The sequence below is a fragment of the Mesoplodon bidens genome (assembly GCF_964165515.1).
Source record: "Mesoplodon bidens genome assembly, chromosome: 16".
Classification (NCBI taxonomy): domain Eukaryota; kingdom Metazoa; phylum Chordata; class Mammalia; order Artiodactyla; family Ziphiidae; genus Mesoplodon; species Mesoplodon bidens.
In genome coordinates this window covers 68,364,683-68,388,467 of record NC_138173.1, presented here as the reverse complement: position 1 = coordinate 68,388,467, position 23,785 = coordinate 68,364,683, and the positions used below count along the sequence as shown (strand labels likewise).

The 23,785-nt window shown below is 43.7% G+C and overlaps 1 long non-coding RNA gene across 2 annotated transcripts in view; it reads right to left on the bottom strand.

The window, feature by feature from the left end:
• LOC308630284 overlaps positions 1-23,785 on the bottom strand; it is a 155,710-nt gene that overhangs the window by 29,342 nt on the left and 102,583 nt on the right. The window contains exons 3-4 of one of the 2 annotated variants that reach the window (XR_014017817.1): positions 9,363-9,550; positions 4,765-4,886 (exon numbers count right to left, since the gene is read on the bottom strand). This is a non-coding gene — a long non-coding RNA (uncharacterized lncRNA). The remainder of the gene's footprint in view (positions 1-4,764; positions 4,887-9,362; positions 9,551-23,785) is intronic. The other variant, XR_014017818.1, reaches the window with a different exon arrangement.

Sequence of the window (23,785 nt, the reverse complement as noted above, 5' to 3'; positions counted from 1 at the left end):
AGGCTTCCCAGGTGGCTAGTGGTACAACCCGGACGAGATCTCTTGTCTTCTGATTCCAGTCCCTTGCCCTCCACCGTTCTCAGGCAAGAACCATGGCAAGGATGTCCACCTACTGCAAATTATTCATGAGAATCCCTCATTCCTGTGTCCCGGGATTTCTTGCAAGAGGCAATGACTTGCAGTTCGAAACCATCAACACAAGACATAGATCTTATTAAAGAGTAAATCTATTTACTAAATAGATTATTTATCACAAATAAATACTATTATTAAAGACCTTAGAAGAGTTTACTTTTATACTGCAGCCAACTATTTCTCTAGTCCTTTGAAAGCTAGCAATTATTATGGCCAAAGACCAAAGGGCCAGAACAAACAATTAGCCAATGCATGAATCTGGGCTCTGTTTAGTCTTCTTTTGTGAGGGATAATCATGTGTTCATTGAAGTGAGACCGTATGAGTCAATTATGTGTTGGCTGAGCAAAACCACTGTTTAGAAATTCAGAAGTTATAGTTAAAACATGTGTGGGCCTTTTTTTTTTTTTTTCTAGTGGGAAGCAGCTGCACAGCACAGGGAGATCAGCTCGGTGCTTTGTGACCACCTAGAGGGGTGGGATAGGGAGGGTGGAAGGGAGACGCAAGAGGGAGGAGATATGGGGATATGTGTATACGTATAGCTGATTCACTTTGTTATAAAGCAGAAACTAACACACCATTGTAAAGCAATTATAATCCAATAAAGATGTTAAAAAAACAATGTGTGGAAATTCCGACATGTTATCATTTACTTCTGAGGCTAATGATTACTATGGGGATAATCATTTCAAACCAAGAACATCACCATCTTACCTTCAGCAATAAGTAATGGATTGTGTACATAGGGGTGACCCTCAGTTTGCCTGGTCTGCAAAGGACTGAGAGGTTCCCTGGACATGGGATTTTTGGTGGTAAAAGTCTCAACTAACTGGGACAAGCTGGTCACCCCTTGTGTGCACCATGAGAATGTGTAGAGAGAAGTGAAATATGATCCTTTTCCTTAAAAACATTACAATAATGGCAGAGGTATTTTTAATCTTTTTTTTATATTGTTCTTTTTATTTTCCTTTTTTTTTTTTTTTTTTGGCCATACCGTGCAGTATGTGGGATCTTAGTTCCCCGAGCAGGGATCCAACCCATGCCCCTTGCAGTGGAAGCACGGAGCCCTAACCACTGGACCGCCAGGGAATTCTCGGTATTTTTAACCTTAATGTATATGACCTTCTCTCTCATCATCCAAAGGCATCCATATGCCTGCACAAGGAAGTAGAGGGATGTGTGTGATTAGGACTCGTACTGCAGAAATGCAAAGAAAGGGAAAGCACATTTGGTATTCAGTTTTTGAATACTAAAATAGAACTTCCAAGACGATATTTTAAAAGCCATACTTTATAAAGATATAGTATATATTCCTTAAGCACCAATGAACATATCAAGAACCAGACCTGGCTGACGTGAACACTGATGGATGTCCCACCTGACAGACAGGGAAGTTGGTCATCTTTCTGACCCAGTGGAGAAAGGAAACTGAAGCAGGGGAGCAAGCAATCAGAAACATAAGCAATGGACATTCAGGTTGTTTCCATGTCCTGGCTATTGTAAATAGTGCTGTAATGAACTTTGGGGTACATGTGTCCTTTTGAGTTATGGTTTTCTCAGGGTATATGCCCAGAGGTGGGATTGCTGGGTCATATGGTAATTCTATTTCTAGTTTTTAAAGAACCTCCATACTGCTCTCCACGGTGGCTGTGGAATCTAGAAAAATGGTACACATGAACCTACTTCCAGGGCAGGAATAGAAACGCAGACACAGAGAACGGACATGTGGACACAGGGGGAAGGGGAGGGTGGGACAAAGTGGGAGATCAGGACTGACATATATACACCACCATGTGTAAAACAGATAGCTAGTGGGAACCTGCTATAAAGCACAGGAAGCTCGGCTTGGTTTTCTGTGATGACCTAGATGGGTGGGATGGGGGAGGGGGTGGGAGGGAAGTCCAAGAGGGAAGGGATATATGTATATATACAGCTGATTCACTTCATTGTGCAGCAGAAACTAAAACAACATTGTAAAGCAATTATATTCCAATTTTAAATAAATAAATAAATATTTTTTAAAAAAGAAAGAAACATATGCAATGGATTCCACATCTAGAATTTCAAAATGGAGGACTCAATAGTTTGAAGGCTTTGCCAGACACCCCTGGTGTCCCAGCCAGCCCCGCAAAATGGAGCAACCGCATCGATTAGATTGGTGATTCAGCACAGTTTGGCAGAGAAAAAGTCAAAATTGGGATTCCTGAGCTTCCCCCAGCCTTGCCCCACCCTCAGTATGGAATGAACACAGGAGTCTCTGCGTTCTTGGCAGGGACGTTGGAAGGTAACTGCACTGACAGCCCCAGGTGACCTCACAAAGTCAAGAGGTAAAGTGGCAGAGCCATTTGGGCCATGGGGGTGGGCAGCCACACTGGGGGCAGGAAACAGGGCATGCAGCATGAGAGACAGAGAAAGACAGAAATCCCAAATTCAACCCCTGTACCTCAAGATCACCAGTGCAAGTGACTGGAAACCATTCCAAAACATTCAGAGAGAACCAAAGGCAACCTCTGCCCACAGAGCCAAGATCTCCTTTCCCATGGCCACAAAGACACAGGAGTCCCTGTTCCCTACCGGGCGCCATCTTTGGGAGGGAAGGAGGTGAACACTGAATAATTGAGCATTTACCAAAATGCACAGCTTGGAAGTGAAAGAGATTGTTTTCACCAGAGGAGACTTAGATACAGTTTACTGGCCAATAAAATTCTTTCTACCCCATCTCACCCTCTCCTCTCTCTCCCAACCTTCTATCCTGTGCAGGAGGGGCTCATGAAGATTTCATCAATGATCGGAAACAAGGAAGCTCCTTTTCTATTTATTTTTATTTATTTTTTATTTTTTATTAGTTTCTGCTTTATAACAAAGTGAATCAGTCACACATATACATCTGTTCCCACATCCTGAAAGCTCCCTTTCTTACACATGTAAGAAATGGTGTGAAATTTTTTCTGACCTCACCTCACAATGTATAGGTCAAAAAAGGATCACAAAGGGAATATGAACAAATCGCAAAGGAGGAATTATTTAAAGACAGATTATTTCATTACCTGTTGGGTGTGCCTTGAAAATAAAGGTGCAGGACAGGGACGTTTTAAGTTGAGGAAGATTCCTGAAGACCTAAACTTATCACTTCAGAGGTTAGGTTGTGCTGCAGTGACAAACAACCCCAACATTTCAGAACCACAGACGTTTATTTCTTGCTCTTGCCACTTGACTGTTGTGGGTTGGTGGGTCTGTGTTCTCCATACTGCTTCAGGGACCCAGGATAATGGAACAGCCACCATCTGGAACTTTGACAGTCACCGCAAAGACAAAAAAAGCTCAAAGCGGTCTCAAGCTTGCAATTTAATGCTTCAGCCCCAAGTGTTAGCATCCACTTGTCCTCACAACTCATTGGTTGGTGCTAACCCCACGGCTCCATCCAACCCCAAGGGGGCCAGGAAGCTTAACACTACAACATGCCTGGAAATATCTGGCAAACCACAAGTAAGGTGAGACTTTGTTATTTCCTTATATGATGCTCTTTCAACATCACATGATTCAAAGTCAAATTGGCCACGTGTGTTAAGCCTATTAATTGGCTAAAGTTTTAATCAGCAGACAATAGTCTTCCTCCTTCATTCTGTCTCTGCTTCCAATAGAATGAGTTTATCCTCCAGAAAGCTCCTCGGGCAGTACCCACCCCCTCCCACCCCTGTCAGCCTGATCTGCCCAAACATGTCAGAATTCCCCCCAGTGGACACTGCTTAGGCTCAAACTAGGATTCCCTTTATCTTAGTTCTTAGTAATTTGTATTGTTCCACTTGATAATAGTAATACAAATATATGCTTTTTTTTAAAGTACTATATAAATTGCATCATGCCCAGACAGGAAAAAGCCACATAAAAATAACATTCCAGAAGACGCTACTATGATTTTCCACAGCTGAACACAGGAATCTTGACTGAAAACTTCAGAGAAGGTCTATCCAGTCTGTAACTTGGAGGGGATCTGTAACTTAAGATGTTATTACTAACCCAGATAGTAGCTGGGTACTCAGAGGTTTATGTAAAATGAATTCAAATCCCCTCCCTAAGGTCTGTGGAGGCCCAGAGCGCTTTTTGTTATTTCTCTGCCTTTCCAGAACTTTCTCTCTTGAGCCCCTCTCGTCAGTGCCTATATCTGCATTTGCTGTCACTGTATCAATCCATGTCACTCAGATTCAAGCCCTTGTCCGGTCTCCATAAGATACCTACTCCCAGCAGACACTTGTGAGTTTATTTAAATTATGTTAAATATCATTAACTTTTTAAAATTAATTTTTATTGGAGTCTAGTTGATTTACAATGTTGTGCTAGTTTCTGCTATGCAGCAAAATGAATCCATTATACATATACATATATCCACTCTTTTTTAGATTCTATTCCCATATAGGTCATTACAGAGTATTGAGTAGAGTTAAATGTCATTAACTTTTAAATAAATTTGATATTAACTTCAATAGTAAATAAAGATTATTTAAACCCACTGAATATTTGTGAGTCACAGGATAAGACAGGATCAGAATACACCACTGTTATTAGTCTTCCTGGGCTGCCATAGCAAAATGCCACAGACTGGATGGCTCAAACAACAGAAATGTATTACTCACAGTTTCGTTGGCTGGTTAAGTCCAAGGTCAGGGTGCCAGCATGGTCAGTTTCTGGTGAGAGCGCTCTTCCTGGCTTGCAGGCAACCACCACCTCCTTGCTGTGTCCTCATATGGCCTTTCCTCTGTGCACACATCAGGGGAAAACATGGGTTAATACAGACAACCCACTTTCCCTAAAGCCCTGGTTATCATCCCACTTTGCCACAAGGTGGCAGTATCGGAGACCACTGGTGCTTCCTTTCGGCCCTTAAAGCAATAGTGGGAAAACAGTGCAACCTTAAAACACAGCTAGTACTTGATAACCAACTTCCAGAGCTCAAACATAATAAATATTTTCTCATAAAGCAGAACCTGCCAGGAGTACTTGATGTGCTTTATGGCCGTGTATTACATGATAAAGCGACTGAGCCACTTGCTAGTTCCAGAGCAGCGCTCTGGAGAAGGAGGGAAGAAACGATTTGATTTACGTAGAAAAGGAGAAGCAATGGTAGGAGTAAAGAAGAAAATGTATGGGATGTAAACATTAAAATAAAAGATTTGACATTAAAATTGTGGCCAATAAAAAGGAATGAGAGTCAGAAATCTAGTCCCATTAGACAGAGAATAGACTGGTTGTTGCCAATGGGGAGGCGGGTGGGAGAGGGTTGGATTGGGAGTTTGGGATGAGCAGATATAAATTAGTATACATGGAATGGATAAACAACAAGGTCCTATGGTATAGCACAGGGAATTATATTCAATATCTTGTGATAAACCGTAATGGAAAAGAATATGAAAAAGAACTTATACGTATGCATAACTGAGTCACTTGGCTGTACAGCAGTAATTAACACAACATTGTAATTCAACTATAATTCAATTTTTAAAAAACCTTTTTTTTAAAGACATCTAATCCCATTATGGTTGGGAATCAACCTGTAATAAAGCCCAGCATAAAAATATCTCTTTAGTATATGGACTCAGATATGCTGCAGATTGTTCATTTGTGAATTAAGCCAACAAGTATTTACTGAGTATCTTCCGTGCACCAGGTGCAGGGTTGGAAACATCATGGGATAAGGTGAAAAGAACAGCAGGATTGTAAACAGCACGGCAGAAGCATCCAGGGAGGACCAGGAAGGCTTCTCCAGGGAGGTGACATTTTAGTTGAGCCCAGGGAAGTTGGCCTGTCCTGATGAGTGCAAAGTGGTGGGTTACAGGAAAGGGGCCTTGGAGAGGTGTGAGAGAGGCAGGAAAGTAATCCAGATGGAAAGAGCAAATGCCCAGGGGTGTGAATACTGTGTTGCAATAACAACATCCTATTCAGAAGACAGGAGAGAAGCTGACAGGGAAAGTGGCCAGAAAACCAAGCAGAGCTGCATTTGCCAAGAGAGCCTGAATGCTGCCGGTGATCGAAATCACCAAGGCCTTTCAGACCCAGATGGTACTCTTTAGAGAGGTCCCTCTAAACAATCCTGAGGATGGACTGGGGTAGACGGAGAGGTGGAGAGGCCAGCCAGTGGGTGTTTGTCCTGGCCCAAGTGGCCCACAGTGACCTTGGCAGTGAGGACGGAAAGAAAGTACAGATTCAAGGATATTCCGGAGGCCAGTAGAATGCAAAGGAGAGCAGATGCCAGAGACGTTCTGTTTTCTAGCTTGGGAAGACGAGGAAGAACAAGGTTCTTGAAACCAGAGGTAAACCAGAGGTTGTGGTTTATTACAGTGAGAGAGTCCAGGAGAGCTCCAGCCGTGACACCTCAGCAGCCCTCTCCCTGTGGACTCCTGCAAACAGTGCTGACTCTCCCAGTCATGATGTGGCAACACTCACGGAGCGTTTGGAACCAGGGGAGCTCCCCTGAGGGCCTTGAGGGTTCATCACCTAGACATGGCTGACAGCCCTTGCGCTGACCTCAGTCTCCTTCTCTTGGCCAATTCTGACCGGTATCCTTTCCCTGTAATAAACCACAACCGTGAGTATACCAGCTTTTCTGAGTTCTGTGAGGCCTTCTAACAAATCACTGGACCTGGGGGTGGTCTTGGGACCTCCCCACCTGCACAGGTAGAGAACACAACACTAATCACACACTGGAGACCCAGTCAGAATGAGGATAATCATGAAAGTGACCCGGCACTGTCCCAAGAGCTTAATAGGCGTTATCTTTTATAATCCTCAAAATAATCCATCAAATAGGAATAATTACTTCCATGTTATAGATGATACTGAGTCTCTCATATGTGTGTCCTAATGGATAAATCAAACACCTTGCAGTTAGGAGTCTAACCAGATCTGACTTCAAACAGATGTTCCCAACATTAGGCATATAATGAAGTAGAAGGGTAACTATTTTTAATATTTTAAAAATAATTATTTTAAAAATAATTAATACTTTAATAAGATTTTGTTTTGTTTTGTTTTCTGGTCCCGAACTTCCTTGTACCTTGTGGTTCTTTCCCTGCACTTAAGCAGCAGGTAAACATTCAGTGTTTAGGGGCTCGGGGAAAAGAGGACCAAGGAGAATGCAGACAAAACAAAAGAAGCAATTTTGAGCGTTCAGGGTTTAAAGCCCAAACCCCAACAGAAGCATCAGAAGAATTCGTGGTAAGGACAGGTTATGCTTTGGTTTCACTGACGCCTCCTGAAGCTCGCCTGGGCTGGGCTAAGGACAGAGTTGGGGTGCAGGGACCTTGGGTCCTGCCACCACCCCTGCCAAGCTCGGGGCGGGGGGTGTGATTAAGCCCCGAGGAGTTTAGAGAACCCAAGAGCAGGTGGCGCCTGGGGAGCCCAAGCTGGGCTGGTGTGGGAGCAGAAGAAACGTCTGCGTATGCCCGCGAGGCAGCGCACCGGGTCCCCTAAGCCTCAGTGGGGCAGCTCTGCTGTAGCCGCTCCCATTTCACAGAGAGCCGGAGGGCAAAGGAGACTCGCACTCGGGGAGGAGAGGGGACAGAACAGTGGAGCAAGGACCGAAGGCCAGACAGGAACGTCACGTGCAGGGGTGACAGTGCTGAGCTCCACTGATCCTCCACGCGCTTCCCTGGAAGTCAGCAACCCTCCCAGAGCCTCGATGCATCACCCAAGATGCCCACCTGGACGGAGATGACGTTTCCAACGCCTGAACCTAACAGAGGCTTGAAATCCTAACCAGATTCCGTTGTAGAGAAGCAAAGAAAGCTACGTTTCTGGCCCACCTGAGGTCTGAACCTAGATTCTTGCCTGCCGCCTCGGGGTCTCCAGGCTTGAGGAGTGGGTGGTCTGCCCTGAGGTTTCAGCACAAACTGTAATAAGCACTGAACCACGTGAAACCCTTTCTCGGCTGCTCTGTGAAAGCAGATGGTTTCTTTGTGGGTGATACCTCATTGGTAACCCTCTCTCTGTATTTAGTCTGCCAGGTCCCGGAGAGCATTCTTTTCTGCTTCGTCAGAACAGGTTCGTGGTGACTTCTCTGGTGGCGCACCTAGGAGAACGCCTGCCCAGCCCCATCCGTGAGAGCAGCATTCAAAGTTAGGATGGATGAAGAGGGCTTTCCTGTCGAGGACTCCGGGGGTTTCCGAAGAGCCCTGGACTGGGGGTCAGGAGGCCTGGGGCTCCCATTCGAGCTCTGCCATAATCAGCCGTGACCTTGGGCAAGCAAGTCAATCTCTCTTCGCCTCAGCGTCCTGTCTTAGAATAGAGGCAGTTATTGCTTCACTGCTTAGTCACAGGAGTGAAGTGAGGGGGCAGTGAGGTCTAAGGACCAGAGAGCAGCTTGATGGGGTCCCATCGTCCTTGCGCATCTTTCTTCTCAACTTCTTCTATCAGAGGTGTCAGGGCTGCATCTTCCTTTTGGGAATATGCAATAACCTCAGCTGTGGGAGAATGGAACAAGACAGAGTCCCTGCCCTAAAGGAGCCCTCCACCTTACAACTCCCCTGCTAGACTCACAGCAAGTTCCAAACTCTTCCAGGGTCTACACCATGTGCCACAGAGCCTGGCCCTGTGTCTCTCTCCAACCTCATCCCCTGGGATGTCACTTTGCTCATTCAGCTCCCCTACAGTGGCGTCCACACCGCCCGCAAACGTTCACGTCTGTTCCAGCCTCGTTCTTGCTGTTCCCTCTGCCCCAAACGATCTTCCCTCAGATCTCCCCACACTCCGTCACTCACTTTCTTTGGGTCTCCGAGCAACATCAGTGCCAAAAGTTTCCTCCGTTCCCTTCCCTCGGTTGGCAAACAACAGCACATCTTCCAGCTCTCAGATTGAACGCTGATCATATTCGTACTGGACCATCCTGTCTCCCCTCCACCCCAGCACACACACTCCACCCCACCTCCCGTATTGGAAACCCAGCCTTTCCAACTGAACCCCTTCAGGCAGCAGAAGGCCCTTGAATTTTAGGAAACAACGTCCAGATCTTCTCTCCACCCCACTGTCCGCCAAGTCTCTCTTTACCTTAGTCCTCCCTCTAATTGTTCCCAGCTCACAGCTTTCCCTGGGGACTTAAATACATTTAAGGGGAAGGTTTAAAAGAGCAACAGCAACTCGTAGGCTGCCAGGTGACTCAGAAAAGACTCGGGCATCCCTAGTTCCCCTCCCAGCCCTGTAACCAGCTCTGTAAATCACATTCATTCGCTGGGCTACCAACCTCACACTCACAGAAATAAAGGGCTTCAACTGTAAGATCCCCGAAGACTCCTCCAGTTCTGGCAATTCCTTTACAATCTGAACACAACCAACCATCCGGCTTCTTCAGATACAATATTTCCTTGTCCCTCCATGCCACTCAGGATTCATCAAATCTGAAGTCACTTGTACTTTTTATACAATCAAGACCTAGAAAAGAAGATGGACAAGATATTGAGGAGGGGAAACACTGTCCTTATTTTACTCAATCATGTCTGCCTGATACTACTTTTCCAACCTTGTGACCAAAGGCTGTTTCTCTAGACCAGCAATTTTCTTCGCCTCCAGGTTCAATGAAAGAAAAGAATTTTCCTTAGGCTAACTAAATTATGGAAGGATTTGGATTCCAGGCAGATCTTCTGCACACACATGGCTCCATTTGAAAGACTTGCCTATTGTTTTTGGAAGCCCTAAGAAAACGAAGCATATGTTCAACTTTTTTTTAATAGTCTCGTGAAAATGAGTCAGTTTATAGTGTGTTTTGAACGGAGTTCTACATTCCTGTGGGCTTATAGGAATTGAAGTTGGTTAAAACCTACCTCCAGAGGAGCTGAGTAACTCAAACAACTCTGATGCTGATTTCTAAAAGCCACAACCAGAGTCTCATGGTCCTGTGGTGGTTCCACCCTGACTTACCACGGGGACCTTCCCAAAACCCGTGCTCAACTCTTCACGTGCTCTGTATCAGTTAGTGCTGGAACAGCTGGGAATGGAATAGCTGGGGGTCCTCACACATCGCCCTCTCTGTGTGGTCTACCTGCCCTAACGTATGGCTCCCCAACTCCAGGTCATGGGCTCCCAAGATGCATGTCCCAAGAGACAGTGCCAGGCAGAAGCTATATTGCCTTTTAGGACCCAGTCTCGGACGCCATGCAGAGGCAGTTCTGCCACGATCTTACGAATGAAAAACGCTGCCTGCCCTATCAGCAAACAAAGGATGCTGCAGCCATCAAGCCATCAGCCACCATAGCCACCACTGACAGTGAACAGGGGAAAACTCAGAATGGAAACAAAAGGGCTGCCCACTACCAAGCATCAGCCACGCAGCCACCCCCGGCGGTGCACCCAGAGGGGACTCAGGGTGGGAAAGAATAGGATACTGACCCTAGAGAGCTGAGGTGCACATCAAAGGAATGATTTCAGTGAGTCCAGACATGCATCTTCCCATACATAGAAAAGCGCTAATTCATTAACTTGAGATTTCTTGGTTGTTTTAATTAACAGTAATCTTTTGATGTTCCAACTACCTGGTTTTTGTTGCAATACTCCTATATATCCTAGCTCCCCCCTTTACCCCTTGGGAACAGTCCCTTAGAGCTATCTGAGAGGCTGCCTCCCGGGCTTAAGTCCGCGGAAAGTCTGCCAAATAAAACATAATTCTCAACTTTTAGGTTGTGCATTTTTTTTCAGTCGACAGTCTGTTGGTCAAGGCAGTCCCAAAGGTCTGGCTAAGTTCAAGGGACGGAAACATAGACCCCCACCTCTCAGTGGAGGAACATCAAATCCACATTGTAGGAAGAGCGTATGGGATTGGATATGTAGTGGTGTCGCCATCTTTGAAAATGTTAACCTGTACCACCCCCCTACCTGTCAGGGGGATATCAATGCCCCCAATTACGGATGAAGAGACTTGAGCCTGACAAACGTGAAGTGACTTATCCCAGGGCCACACGGTGAATAAGTGACAAGGCCAGGATTTAGGGGAAAGGGAGCCTGGAGGATGGAAGGTTTGGGGATTAGAGGTGAGAAGCTCCCCAAGCATCTCAGAGTCCCCGCAAAGGTAAAAGGCAGGAGAGGAAATGCCAGGAGGCAGGGGCTTCAGCTAGCATCCCAGCATGAGAATGAGATCTACAGAGACAGGAACTACCCTGGAGCTCATCTTTTTATCCCAGCAGAGTTCAGCACAGTGGGGACAGGTAGGGAAGCTCAGGTATTGGAATTTGCTCCAGCTTGAAGCTGAGGGATCTTGGTCAAGGCTCCTAATCTTTCTGAGCTCCAATGTCCTCATCTGTGAAGTGGTAAGAATACTTCCCTCCTAATCAGGCTTATGGGGGTTTCAAGATGCACGTGTGTGAAGTTCTTGACATATGGTAGGAAATCAGTTAAAGGTCACTATCATTATTACACAGACATTTACGTAACTGAAATCAATCAATAGGTTCTGGGAGTTAATGCTTGTGTTAATGCTTGGGCAGCCTCAGGTGAAAGGTGGGCTGGGACCTCTAATATTTGGGTTGATAAGGAGAACAGAGCTGAGTCTGAGTTGAAATGGTGTGAGGGAGAGAGTGGGCAAGTTTAGGAGAGTTGAAACAGGCACCAGTTACATGGATGTGGACACCGGAACCAGACAACTCTATTAAAACTTGGTCGAATTGCTTACTCTTTCAAAGCATTAGTTTCCTCAACTGTAAAAATAAGATAATGGTACTGACCTGATGATATTGGTATAGAAATGAAATAATCAATATAAACACCTAGCAAACTGCCTGACAGATAGCCAACTTTTAATAGGTGTTTGTTCTTTCTCCCTCCTTCCTTGATATCTGAGGAAGAATGGTGTTATACTGATCATTATATTAACTGTTCGTATTCAGTAAATGTGTTGAGTTGGAGTTACACCATCCATCCCAATGAATCGGTTTGGGCCATACAGCCTGCATGCCACATGCATTAACTGAGGACCTACTATATGCCAGGCACCGTGGTGGCTGCCCAATGTACAACAGAGAAACCAAAACACAGCCATTGCCCTTGAGTTGGTTAGTGTGGAAGGGAAGACTTAGCAGGAACTTTCCAGTTACAGAAGAGAAACAAGCCTTTCATTTCTTCCTTGTCATCTGCGTTAAAGTCTGGCTCTTACACGGTAAGTCTGTGATCTCCATGCATGTGATGGCAGGTGGTAGAGAAGGCACTGCTCATCCAGATCAGACCTCAGGATGGTTGTGGGCAACGTCTTGTTGTGCTTCCCTGGCCTCCCCATCAACCCTCTGGGTTTCCAGGACACCTGGTAGCAGGACCAGCTGAAGGAGAATGGAAAAGTGCACTGAGACCTGCCTCCTCACCCTGCTTTCCCCAACTTTTCTGCAGTGTCCCTCTCTCTGCCACCTTCTCCTTAATGGCACAAACACACTTGCATTTTCACTTCTACTTTACACCAAAAACCATCTCTTCACAAGAGACATGTTCACAATTTTACACATAAACTTCTGTAACTGGCATGACAACTCTGCAGGTTAGACTTCATTATCTCTTCTTTACATGAGGCTCAGAGAGGTTAGGTGTCTTAAGGGGTCAAGCCAGCAAGTGGTGGAGCTGGATTTGGATGCAGGGCTGCCCAGTTTCAAGTTCAGCTCGGTATTAGTTCACTTCTGTCCATCTAGCATTTAACGCACACCTGCCTCATGCCAAGCACCAGGCAAACAGTGATGAGCAAGACAAGCTTGCTGCTCCCCAGGGCTCACAGACCAGCAGGGAAGATGAGCACACCAGGAGGAATTTTAAATTTAGGATAAATGAGATAATGCACATAAAATTCTTGTCGTGGTACCTGGAACACAGAAAGCTCTCGATTAACAACCGCTATTGTTACTATGAATACATGTGCAAGGGAATGTGAGAGGAAGGATGCCACATAGCACAGACTAGCATAGGCAGCACATCTTGGGTGCAGCACATTGTTCTTCATCCTGGGTTATTCGTACTTTAACGCATTTTGCATTCAGTTTAGAGCATCATTTTGGAGAGACTCGGGGGAAGACTGGGACAGCCCCAGGTAGAATGTCTAGGAGTGATAAAACTTGAACCCTACCAAGGAGAACTCCTAAGAGAACTAGGGATGTTGAGCCTGATGCAGAGAAATTGAGGGTCCATTAGGAATTCCATGCCTGCTTATAAAAATGACCTGAACTAATACTGTTTTTGTTCTGATTTGGGGTGGGCTTGAGGAATGCTAAGATTCTCTTTCTAATTGTGAAATGCATGATGTGTCCCTTGTTAAAAGAATTTCAAGCATCCTCAGCTGGGGAAGAAGTATTTCATGAGAGTGGGAGTGCCCTCCTGAAGTGTCTGGAAGTCCCTAAGTCGGAAGGTACATACTCTGCTTATGGGTCTCAATGACAGGGGCATCCACGTGAATCATAAATTTTAAAGATATAAAATTTACCAAAGAAGAATTAGGAAGTTATAATAAGGAGAAACAAGAAAAAAACACCTATAATCCCTTTAATAAATAAATACACTTTACACCCGATACCAGCTCAACAAGCCTGGAGAAGTTATTCAACTTCTGCGAACTGCAGTTTCCTTATCTGTAAAATGGTCATGACAGTAATTACCTTGAAGAGTCATTGTAACAATCGAATTTTTTAAATGTATTTAAGGGACATAATACATATGTACTTAATACATAACCCATCATCAAAAAATTCTAATTTCCTTTCTTTTTCCCATTGTCTTTCCAAAACACCATAAACATTGAGTATTTTATTCTAATCTTTATTTTGTTATTTAAGCTTAATGCTATTGCATATATATTTTTGTATCCTGTATTTTATTTAGTACATCATAATTATTTTATTATAAACATAATTTATAACATATTCTTCATAAACATAAGTTTCATGGTTGTGTAATGCTCTAGCCAGTGGATATATCATAACTAATTTGCTGTTGGTAATTAATACATTTCACCTATACTTATATATAGAGAAGAACATTTTGTGAATAAGAACTTTTTTCATTTTGGATAATTTCTTTATGATGTATTTTCAGAAGAAAAATCACTGTACCAAAGAGTAAAAATAATTTAAAGCCTTTGATACACATATTGCCAAATTCCTTTCCAATATTTCATTTTTATATATGAGCCAGTTTCACAATCAAGGTTTTGTCTGTTACTTCTAAAAATTTGTGGGTTGCTTGAAGACAGAAGTTGTATATATCCTGTATCCCCACCTCCTATTACAGGGTATTTTTAATAAATATTTATGTAATGAATAAAAATGATCATGTCTATTCACATTCCCATCAGCATGAGAATGCCTGTTTGTTTCATTACATCCTTATTATAATTGAATATATGGAATATACCGAAACTAGGGGGAGAGGAGGTGGTGAATCCAGAGGACAAATTTCTAAATATATGTCATGACCTTTCTAGAAACTCCTGGGCTATTTCAAAACTTATAAGAGCTGGCAGAACCCAAGTTTCTGACTTCTCTTTCAATATCTATCCTTCCCAACTTGAATGCACATTGGCAAAAGCACATACTTAGAAACAGTCTTTGACTATTAACAAAAGCAATGAGTTTTCTGCAAAATGTTTGTATCAGTCTGCACTGCTATGTAACAAACCACCTCAAAACTTAGTAACTTTAAAAAGCAACTGTTTATTAAATTCAGGATGTTTCAAGTCAGTAATGATTAGCCTGGGCTGAGTTGGGCAGCTCATCTTGTCTAGACCATGCTCACTCACATATCTGCAGTTACCTGGTCAGCTCCTGGCTTAGCTGGAGGCTGGCTGATGGAGGATGGCTCCTCTCACTCTCCAGCAAGACAGCCCAAGCTTGCTTACCCTGGCATCTGGAAGGGTTCCAAGAAATAGAGAGTGGAAGCCTGCATCGCTTCTTGAGGCCTCAGCTCAGTCCTGGTACACCATCCCTTCCATGGCTTTCTATTGGCCAAACCATATCACAAGGCCAGGCCAGATTCAAGGGGTGAGGGAATAGACTCCACCTCTTAGACAAAGGAACTGCAAAGCCACAATGGACAGGAAGTGGGTGCAGGAAAGGATGGAATGAAGAATTTAGCCATTTTGTAATTGGTCATTGTTTCCCTAAGTGGTAGAATAAATCGGTCTGCTGGGTGGATTACTTAATCTTGTCCAATTAGAACTTGAAGATTATTGACCTCCAATAATTTATATAGTGTCCTAGAGATTTAAAATATTTAAAACAGTGTTGTCGGGACTTCCCTGGTGACACAGTGGTTAAGAGTCTGCCTGCCAGTGCAGGGGACATGGGCTCAAGCCCTGGTCCGGGAGGATCCCACATGCCACGGAGCAACTAAGCCCGTGTGCCACAACTACTGAGCCTGCGCTCTAGAGCCCGCGAGCCACAACTACTGAAGCCCACGTACCTAGAGCCCGTGCTCCACAAGAGAAACCACCACAATGAGAAGCCCGCGCACCGCAACGAAGACCCAACGCAGCCAAAAAAAATAATAAAATAAAATAAATAAATTTATAAAACAGTGTCGTCTTGGCCAATTTTTGTATAATCAGCGCTTTAGGTTTGATGAGCAAGGACCATCAGTTTTTAGGTGGAAGATGAGTCTCAAGGAAGCTTAGTTGACAGGGAAGCTGGTAGAGCCAACCATCCTCTAAATCTCTCCAGCTCTGTGTCCTTAGCACAGGGGACATTGCTCATCTCTTGGCTTTCAATAAATAGAAGCCGCAATTCCATTCATTTCTAAACTGTGCTGCATTGCACACGTGTTCAGGGTTGGTGGGGGGAGGGGGATAAAATTAGAACAGACGCCGTCGCGAGTTCATTTTCACCTACCCTGGTTCAGTCAGGCTCTGCAACAACATTAACAGCCTGGATTCATGCCGAGAGCTCGCAGCATCCTCTGATGGTCTCAGCTTTGCTCACAATTACTTGGGATCTATGAGATGTACTTACAGGAAGCAAAGGGAGACAAATCCCTCACCCCACCCTGCAAACTCTACTTGCTTGAAATTCCCCTAATGGGAAACCAAACCATTCCCTTCACAGTGGGAAATTGGTTTTAAAGTGCAGACCACTAGGACCTTAATTATTATCATAACAATTATATAATACACTATATGATTATGCATCTGTACATAATACATATATTCCTTTATTAGGAGACCAAGCCATTTCTTTCACAGTAAGAAATCTGCTTTAAAATATAAACCACCAGGACTTTAATTATTGTTAATTTATTATAATTATCATTATACTAATTATACAATATATTATAGAATTATGTATCTCTGTATATAATTTATATTCCTGTATGTAATATGTATATATTACAACTAACCCTTGAAAAACATGGCGGTTAGAAGTGCCAACCCCCATGCAGTTGAAGATCCACGCATAACTTTTGACTCCCCCAAAACTTAACTAATAGCCTGCTGTTGGCCAGAAGCCTTACCAATAACATAAACAATCCATTAACACATATTTTGTGTGTTATATGTATTATATACTGTATTCTTACAATATGGTAAGCTAGAGAAAAGAAAATGGTATCAAGAAAATCATAAGGAAGAGAAAATACATTTACAGTGCTGTACTATATTTACTGACACCATAAGTTTACGTTATCTGTTTACAAGATGATGTAAATATTCATCATCAATATTATCTATTATCAATATTATCTTATATGATACAAAACACTGTAGATGTTATATGTATTACTAACACTAGACATCATAAATGAAAAGATAATGTGAAAAAGAAACTCACATTTAACTACAAGTATAACGATTCATGCATTGATAACAAAAAAGCAGCAATTTGATTGCTTTATGGTAGTCTAGGGTAATCGATATAATGCTTCACAGGAGCCTAGCCTATACACTAATGAATGCATCATTATAGAAATTTTATGGCATACAGTATTAGAGTCATATTCATAGTACAATATTGGAAACTTTGCTGCATCTTTTTAAAGACCACTTACTAGTGGTATTAGGATGATAACACAGTTTCTCCAGTTGAGAGAGAGAGAGAGGCATACTGTATGGTAATGTAATTCTTTGAAAGCAAAGTTGTAAAACAATGTAATAATTATAAGTAATGTGTTACTACCACATTATTAATTTTATATTAAATATCACTCACCTTATACTTATGTAAGGATAGTTTAGCATCACATATATTTTATGCTTTCATGACACACCTTTTTCTTAAATTTTTTGATATTTCTAGGCTATGCAGTTTGCGAGTTTTTTCAAATTGTTTCCAATCTCAAAAATTTTTTTTTTTAAAAAGTCTCAAATCTCAAAAAAAAATCCTCATATAAGTGGACGCTCACAGTTCAAACCCATGTTGTTCAAGGGTCAACTGTATATAATTGTTATAGAACATTAAGTAGTATATTACATAATTATGAAACATAATTCTTGATAATAATGAATTTTTTAATGAACAAAATATATGAAGCACTGGACATCAGGCAACAAAGAACAGTGCCGCCTGAGAGATGGGAAACAAATGAGGTGAGCCCCCCGATTGCCCCAGGACATTGACTTGGCCATGGCAGGGGTTCTGTGCTTGAATGGTGATGTCTGACCTGGACTCGGGGAGGCCAGCAACAGCCCTCAACCATATATTTCCCAGTCCTTTGTGATTGTTAAAATCTCTGACCTTTCCTACCTTCTTTCAGACCCTGACTTTCAGGACTCCTCATTTTATATTAATACTACTTTATCTTGGACATTGCACAAAACATTTTACATGCACTCTATCATTCACTCCTCATAATTATCCAGGACATCAGCTACACGCTTTCAACTCCAGGTAACAGAAACGCAGATTCAAAATGGCTTAAACAATAAAGGGACTTATTTTCCCAGATGCCAAAACATCTGGAAGTAAGGCAGTTTCACAAATGGATAATTCAGTTCCTCGACATCCTCAAGGGCCTAGGACCTTCCCATTTTCTCCTCTGTCACCCTTTGCTGGTCAACCTTGGACCTCATGGTCCAGGCTGGCTGCCACATGTCCAGACACTACATGTGAATACACAATGTTCCTCCAAAGGAACACAGTTCCCGAGCCCTTTTCTAGATCCCTGTGGCTGCAAAATACCCGAGCAGCCCCTTAAACCTACATCTGACTCCAGAGCTAGTGCTGTTTTCACTATTCCAAGCAGACTTTCAGATGACCCTGCCTTGGTGAAGGCTACTGATTTGCTGACTTCCTTTCAACAGGGAATTTAACATAGTAATTACCGGGTTTGACTTCCCTCCCCACACCCCCCCACCGTAGAGGAAGTTTAAATTTAGCTTCTACCTGCATTTCTCCTCTGTGACTGTGACTTTGGAGCAAATCTACTCAACATTACATGGAAAACACTAATCGCATCACCTAGTTTGGGATTAAACTAGTTATCTGTTATTGCTGCTGCAGATGCTAGAACATACCTAACTATCGGGCTTGAGGAATACGTACTTTGTTTAGACTGTGACAGGGAGCCCAGCAAGGTGGGGCAGGTCTTCAAGCTGGCTGTCCCTGGCAAAGGAGAAATAGTCATCCTTGTTCAAGCTGGCAATTTATTCTGATGAGAAAGCAGTATTCTTGTGCCCTGCTATAATGTAAAACCAAGCAAAAAAACAAAAGCAAAAAAATGGATTAAATAATTAAATGCCTATCATAACCCGTGTCACAGCCAACACCTGGGAGATGATATAAATGATAGAGCTTAGTGGTCAAGAACACAGACTCTGGCACCTCCCTGGCTCTGGTCCTTACTAGTTGTAAGATCTTGGCCAAGTTGATTGACTTCTCCATGCCTCACTTTCCTCATCTGTGAAATGGGATCAACAATAATAACATTATCTGACAGAGCATGTAAAGCACTTAGAACTGTCCACACAGCGTCAGTGCTAGACATTATTATTACATTATGTTACCTCATTGATGTGAATGTTACTAACACCTCTGTAGGATGGCCGGAATTGGCACACAAGTAGCCACGCCCTAGAGCTGTTACAAGGGTGATAGGAGATGCCTGGGGAGCATTCAATCAGTGGTTGCAAAAACCAGTCCCCCAGGAGGGGACAGCAGCCACATGAGTAAGTGACCTAGCAGGTCATCCAGGCAAGCTGGTCCTCCTGCCTCACAGCCCTGGACACGGTTTCTTCCCCTCATCACCTCTGTTTTGAGCCCATCATTCCTCTGCTCACATCCATCAGTGGTTCCCATTACACAGAGGACAAAGTGCAGCCTCCAGGCAGTTTACAAATGACCTGGCCGTGGTCACCACTCTCACCTCATCTCCAGCTGCCCCTCCCCTCACTCCCGCTGGTCCAGGTCCTGTGGCCTTTTTTCTCTTCTTTCTACTCGTCAAGTTCATTCCCATCTTAGGACTTTTGCCCTGGCTGTTCCCTCTTTCCACAATCTTTTCATGGCTGACTCCCTCATTGTTCAGAAATCACCTCTTTAAAGACTCTTTTCCTGGCCGCACACCCTTAAGTAACCATTAGTCACTAGTTTAATGGATAGTTTTGTTTTAATTAAGTACAATGTGAATGTACTTAATACCACTGAACTGTATATTTTAAAATGGTTAAGCCGATAAATATTATGTTATGTGTACTTTACCACAATTAAAAAAAAATTTTTTTAATACGACTTCCATCTTCTTTGCACCCTCTCTCTCTCTCTCTTTTTTTTTTTTTTTGTCTGCGCCATATGTGGGATCTTAGTTCCCCAACCAGGGATCGAACCCATGCCCCCTGCACTGGGAGCGTAATCTTAACCACTGGACCGCCAGGGAAGTCCCACACCCCCTCTCTCTATCCCTCTCACTTGCTGGCTCTGATGAAGCCAGCTGCCATGTTGTGAGCTGCCCTATGGAGAGGTCAGCATGGTAAGAAATTAAGGGCCTCCGTCCAACAGCCTGCGAGGAATTGATTCTTGCCAACCACTACGTGAGTGAGCTTGGAAGTAGGTCCACACTTATTTAAGAGACATCTTAATTCTAGCCTATAAGAGACCCCGAGGCTGTGGACCCAGTTACGCCATATACAGATTCCCGACCACGGAAAGTGAGATCATGAATGCTGGTTGTTTTATGACACTGAGTTGTGTGAATGAAGAATGTTGCCTGCTGTATCAGCAAACAAAGGATGCCGGCCACCTAGCCATAAGTCACTACCTGCAGCCCCTACAGTAAGCCTGAGGGGACTCAGAACAGGATACTGTCCCTAAAGAGATAAGGTGCATATCAAAAGAATGATTTCAGTGAGCCCAGACACTTGCATCTTTTTAGACTTAGAAGAGTGCTAAATTCATTAACTTGAGATGTCTGTTTTTTCTTTAATTAACAGTATTCTCTTGATGTTCTGACTACCTGGTTTTTGTTGCAAGAAGTCTTACCTACCCTGGCTCCTCCTTTACCTCCCTCACCTCTTTGGAACAGTCCCTCAGAGCAATCTGAGAGGCTGTCTCCCAGGCTTCAGACCTCAGTAGGTCCGCCGAATAAAACATAAGTCAACTTTTAGGCTGTGCTTTTTTTTTTTTTCAGGCAACATCAGACAGCGAGAAGATGGGGGAAATTCCTGGGTTCCTTGGGAGATGAAAATAGGCTGCTTTACCTTCAAGTTGTTACTTATTCAGCAACTATTTTTTTGAGAAAGTATGGCAGGAGGGATAAGTTATTATCTCTTTCTGTCCAATCAGTGTGAGAAAGATCTTATCTTGAGGACGGGGCTTTGCTGCTCACTACCTGTTGGGCAAGTTATGTTAGTCTGTCTAAGTCTCGATGTCTTCATTTGTAAAATGAGGGTTAAAAATAGTTTCAGTTGCACAAGGCTGTGTAAGGAGTAAAAGAGATAAGCATGAATAGTGCTTAGACAGCTCAGGTTCCTCACCTGCAAATGGGATTAAAAACCTCAACCTTAGGGATGAGGTTAGGTCAGGTATCCTTGGTCTCGCACCTGCCACAGTGAAGGGGTTTACAGTGGATTGAATGGTGGCCTCACAAAATATAGGTCCACCCAGAATGTATGAATATGGCATTATTTGGAAAAGGGGGGGTTTGCAAATATAATCAAGTTAAGGATTTCAAGATGAGATCATCCAGGATTAGGGAGGGCCCTAAATCCAACGACAGGTGTCCTTTTAAGAAAAGAGAAGGGGAGAAGGTGCACAGAGGAGAAGGCCGTGTGAAGACAAAAGCAGAGATTGAAGGTATGCAGCCCCAAGCCAAGGAACGCCTGGAGCCACCAGCAGCTGGCAGATACAAAGAGGGATTCTCCCCTAGAAACTTCAGAGGGAACTTCAGCCCTGCCAACACCTTGATTTCTGACTTCTGGCCTCCAAAACCACGCAAGAATACATTTCTGTTGTTTTAAGCCATCAAGTTTGGGGTAATTTGTTACAGCATCCTTAGAAAAATAATAAAAGGTTTAATAAATGTACACTATTGCTACAATCCCTTGCCTTTCTTGGCCCCACATGAGTTGGACAACCTTCTCTTGTCTAAGGAGGGCAAACTTCTGTGTGGAGCCGAGGCTGGGACACAAAGACAAAGGTCCATCTGCAATGACCTAGGTCCCTGCTCCTGCCCTGCCTCCGACCCCTCTTGCCAGGCGGGGCTCCATCCTCTGTTGCCTTTGTGCCAGGGTCTGTGAGGCTGGCAGCACACCCCAAGCCAAGAGATTCCAAGCCGCGGCATGAAGCAAAGAATTGTCAGCGAGATCCCAGATTGTTTTGTCACATACACTTTGCAATATGACAAGTAGGCGTCCAAAATATGTTCCAGGAGGGGGGAAGCAAGAAATTTTCCAAAAGCCTACTTGGCAGCCTGAGTCACTCTGCTGAATCAAGTGCCAGTCTAGTGCTTGGCTTTCCTCCTCCTGCCATGTGATGCTGTGTCACTCAGGATGGGGAGTGCCAACTGAGTGTCACCAGGAAAAGAAAAACCTGCTCTTGGTGGGGCTGGTCTTGACTCTATCGGCTGCTTTGGGATTTTTCTAGATGACTTCATAATAATAGCTCTATTCCTATAATCATAAAAATTACAACAATCAGTAGCTATTAGGTACATCCCTGTGTGAGGCATGGCACTAAGACATTTATGTGCTCTTCCTTCTTTCATCTTCCCAATAATCGTATGAGGTGGGAATTATTAGTAGCATCTCTCTGTTGCAGAGAAGCAAACGGAGGAAGAAGGACTTGAAACAATTTGCCCAGGATTCCATTTCTAGGAATTGGTAGAGGTAAGGTTCCAACTCTCATCAGTCTGTCTATCAAGCTGGACATGTGGGCACTGTGCGGCCACTTTGTTCAGCCACTTTCCATCATGTTTTACAGTTTGTTAGAATAAGAACCAGAGCACCCTCATTCCCATACAGCGTGATTGCTTGTCTGTGGGGCACCCTCCCTCCGACTGGCTATTCCAGACAGGAAGTGAGCCAGTAAGGTTGTTAAAATGAGGAAAACACAGGTAGCTTGAACAGAATTATTAAAGTCAGGCAGACTGGGTCTTCTCCCTCTCCCACCTCTTTTCCTAGAGCCTGGCATGGACAGATGTTGAAGAAACAGAAAGCCTTTTGTCATGTGACTCAGGGCTACGAAGGAGATTAAGATTCTTTTCGCACAATATGGTACAAAAGAAATCTTAGCAATAGGTTAATATGTGTAGTTGAAAAGGTTGAACTGAGGCAAGATTACTCCAAAGGGGTCTTCCCTTTCCCTTTGTACTATCTTAAGGTCTTACTATAGATTGTCCACCCAGCATTCATTCCTCCCTTCTTCCTTCCTAATCAAACTCAGGTTTTGTTCTCTCTCTCCTACATCACACGAAGGGGGTCAGTGACCTGGCTCCAAGCTCCAAGGATGGGCTTGATTGACCTAAGGGTAATCCTGCTCTCTCTGCCATTGATTGGTTTAGGAACAGTCATTCCCCCAATTCCAGCCAAGGAAACACAAAGAGAAGTCTTTCCAGGGTGAGTGGTGGCTTGGTGGCTTCTGGGGAAAATGTCTTTGTTTCTAGGAAAGAGCCAAGGAAAGAAATGGACCCCTTTTTCCTCTAGATCTTGTCTGGATATGATGCTCAGAACCAATGCCACCATCTTGTCACCAGTGTGAGAATGAGGACAGTGGATCGTGGCAGAACAGAGAGCTAGAGAGGAGGGACTTGTAAATGCCATGTTGAATGAGTGATTCAACCAGCTTTGGATCCACCCTGCCCCCTGGAATTCCTGATATGTGAGATAATAAATTCCCTATTGTTTAAGCCAGCTTGAGTCAGGGTTTTGTTTCTGCCACCAAGCATTCTGACCAATACAGGATTCAAAGCAGACTCTCCCCGCCTCCTTCCCCATCCAGCCGCTGAACTGAATGCCACTGAGGCTTATCAACAGCCCATTCCAGAGGCTGCACATAAGAGGATGAACCTGGGACAGGAGGTCATGGAACACAAGAGGAGTCTGGGACGAAGCCTCCATATCCACAGGCAAGTTGAATAAACTAGAGCACCACTGCTGAATTCCCCCCATCCTATTTACTCTGAATGTGTTGGAACATAATATTTGATTGATTGAATATTCTCCATACTTCCATACAGTGCATCCCTGGCCAACAGTTAACCATCCTTTTGCAGGTCATATCACCCTTTCTTCCA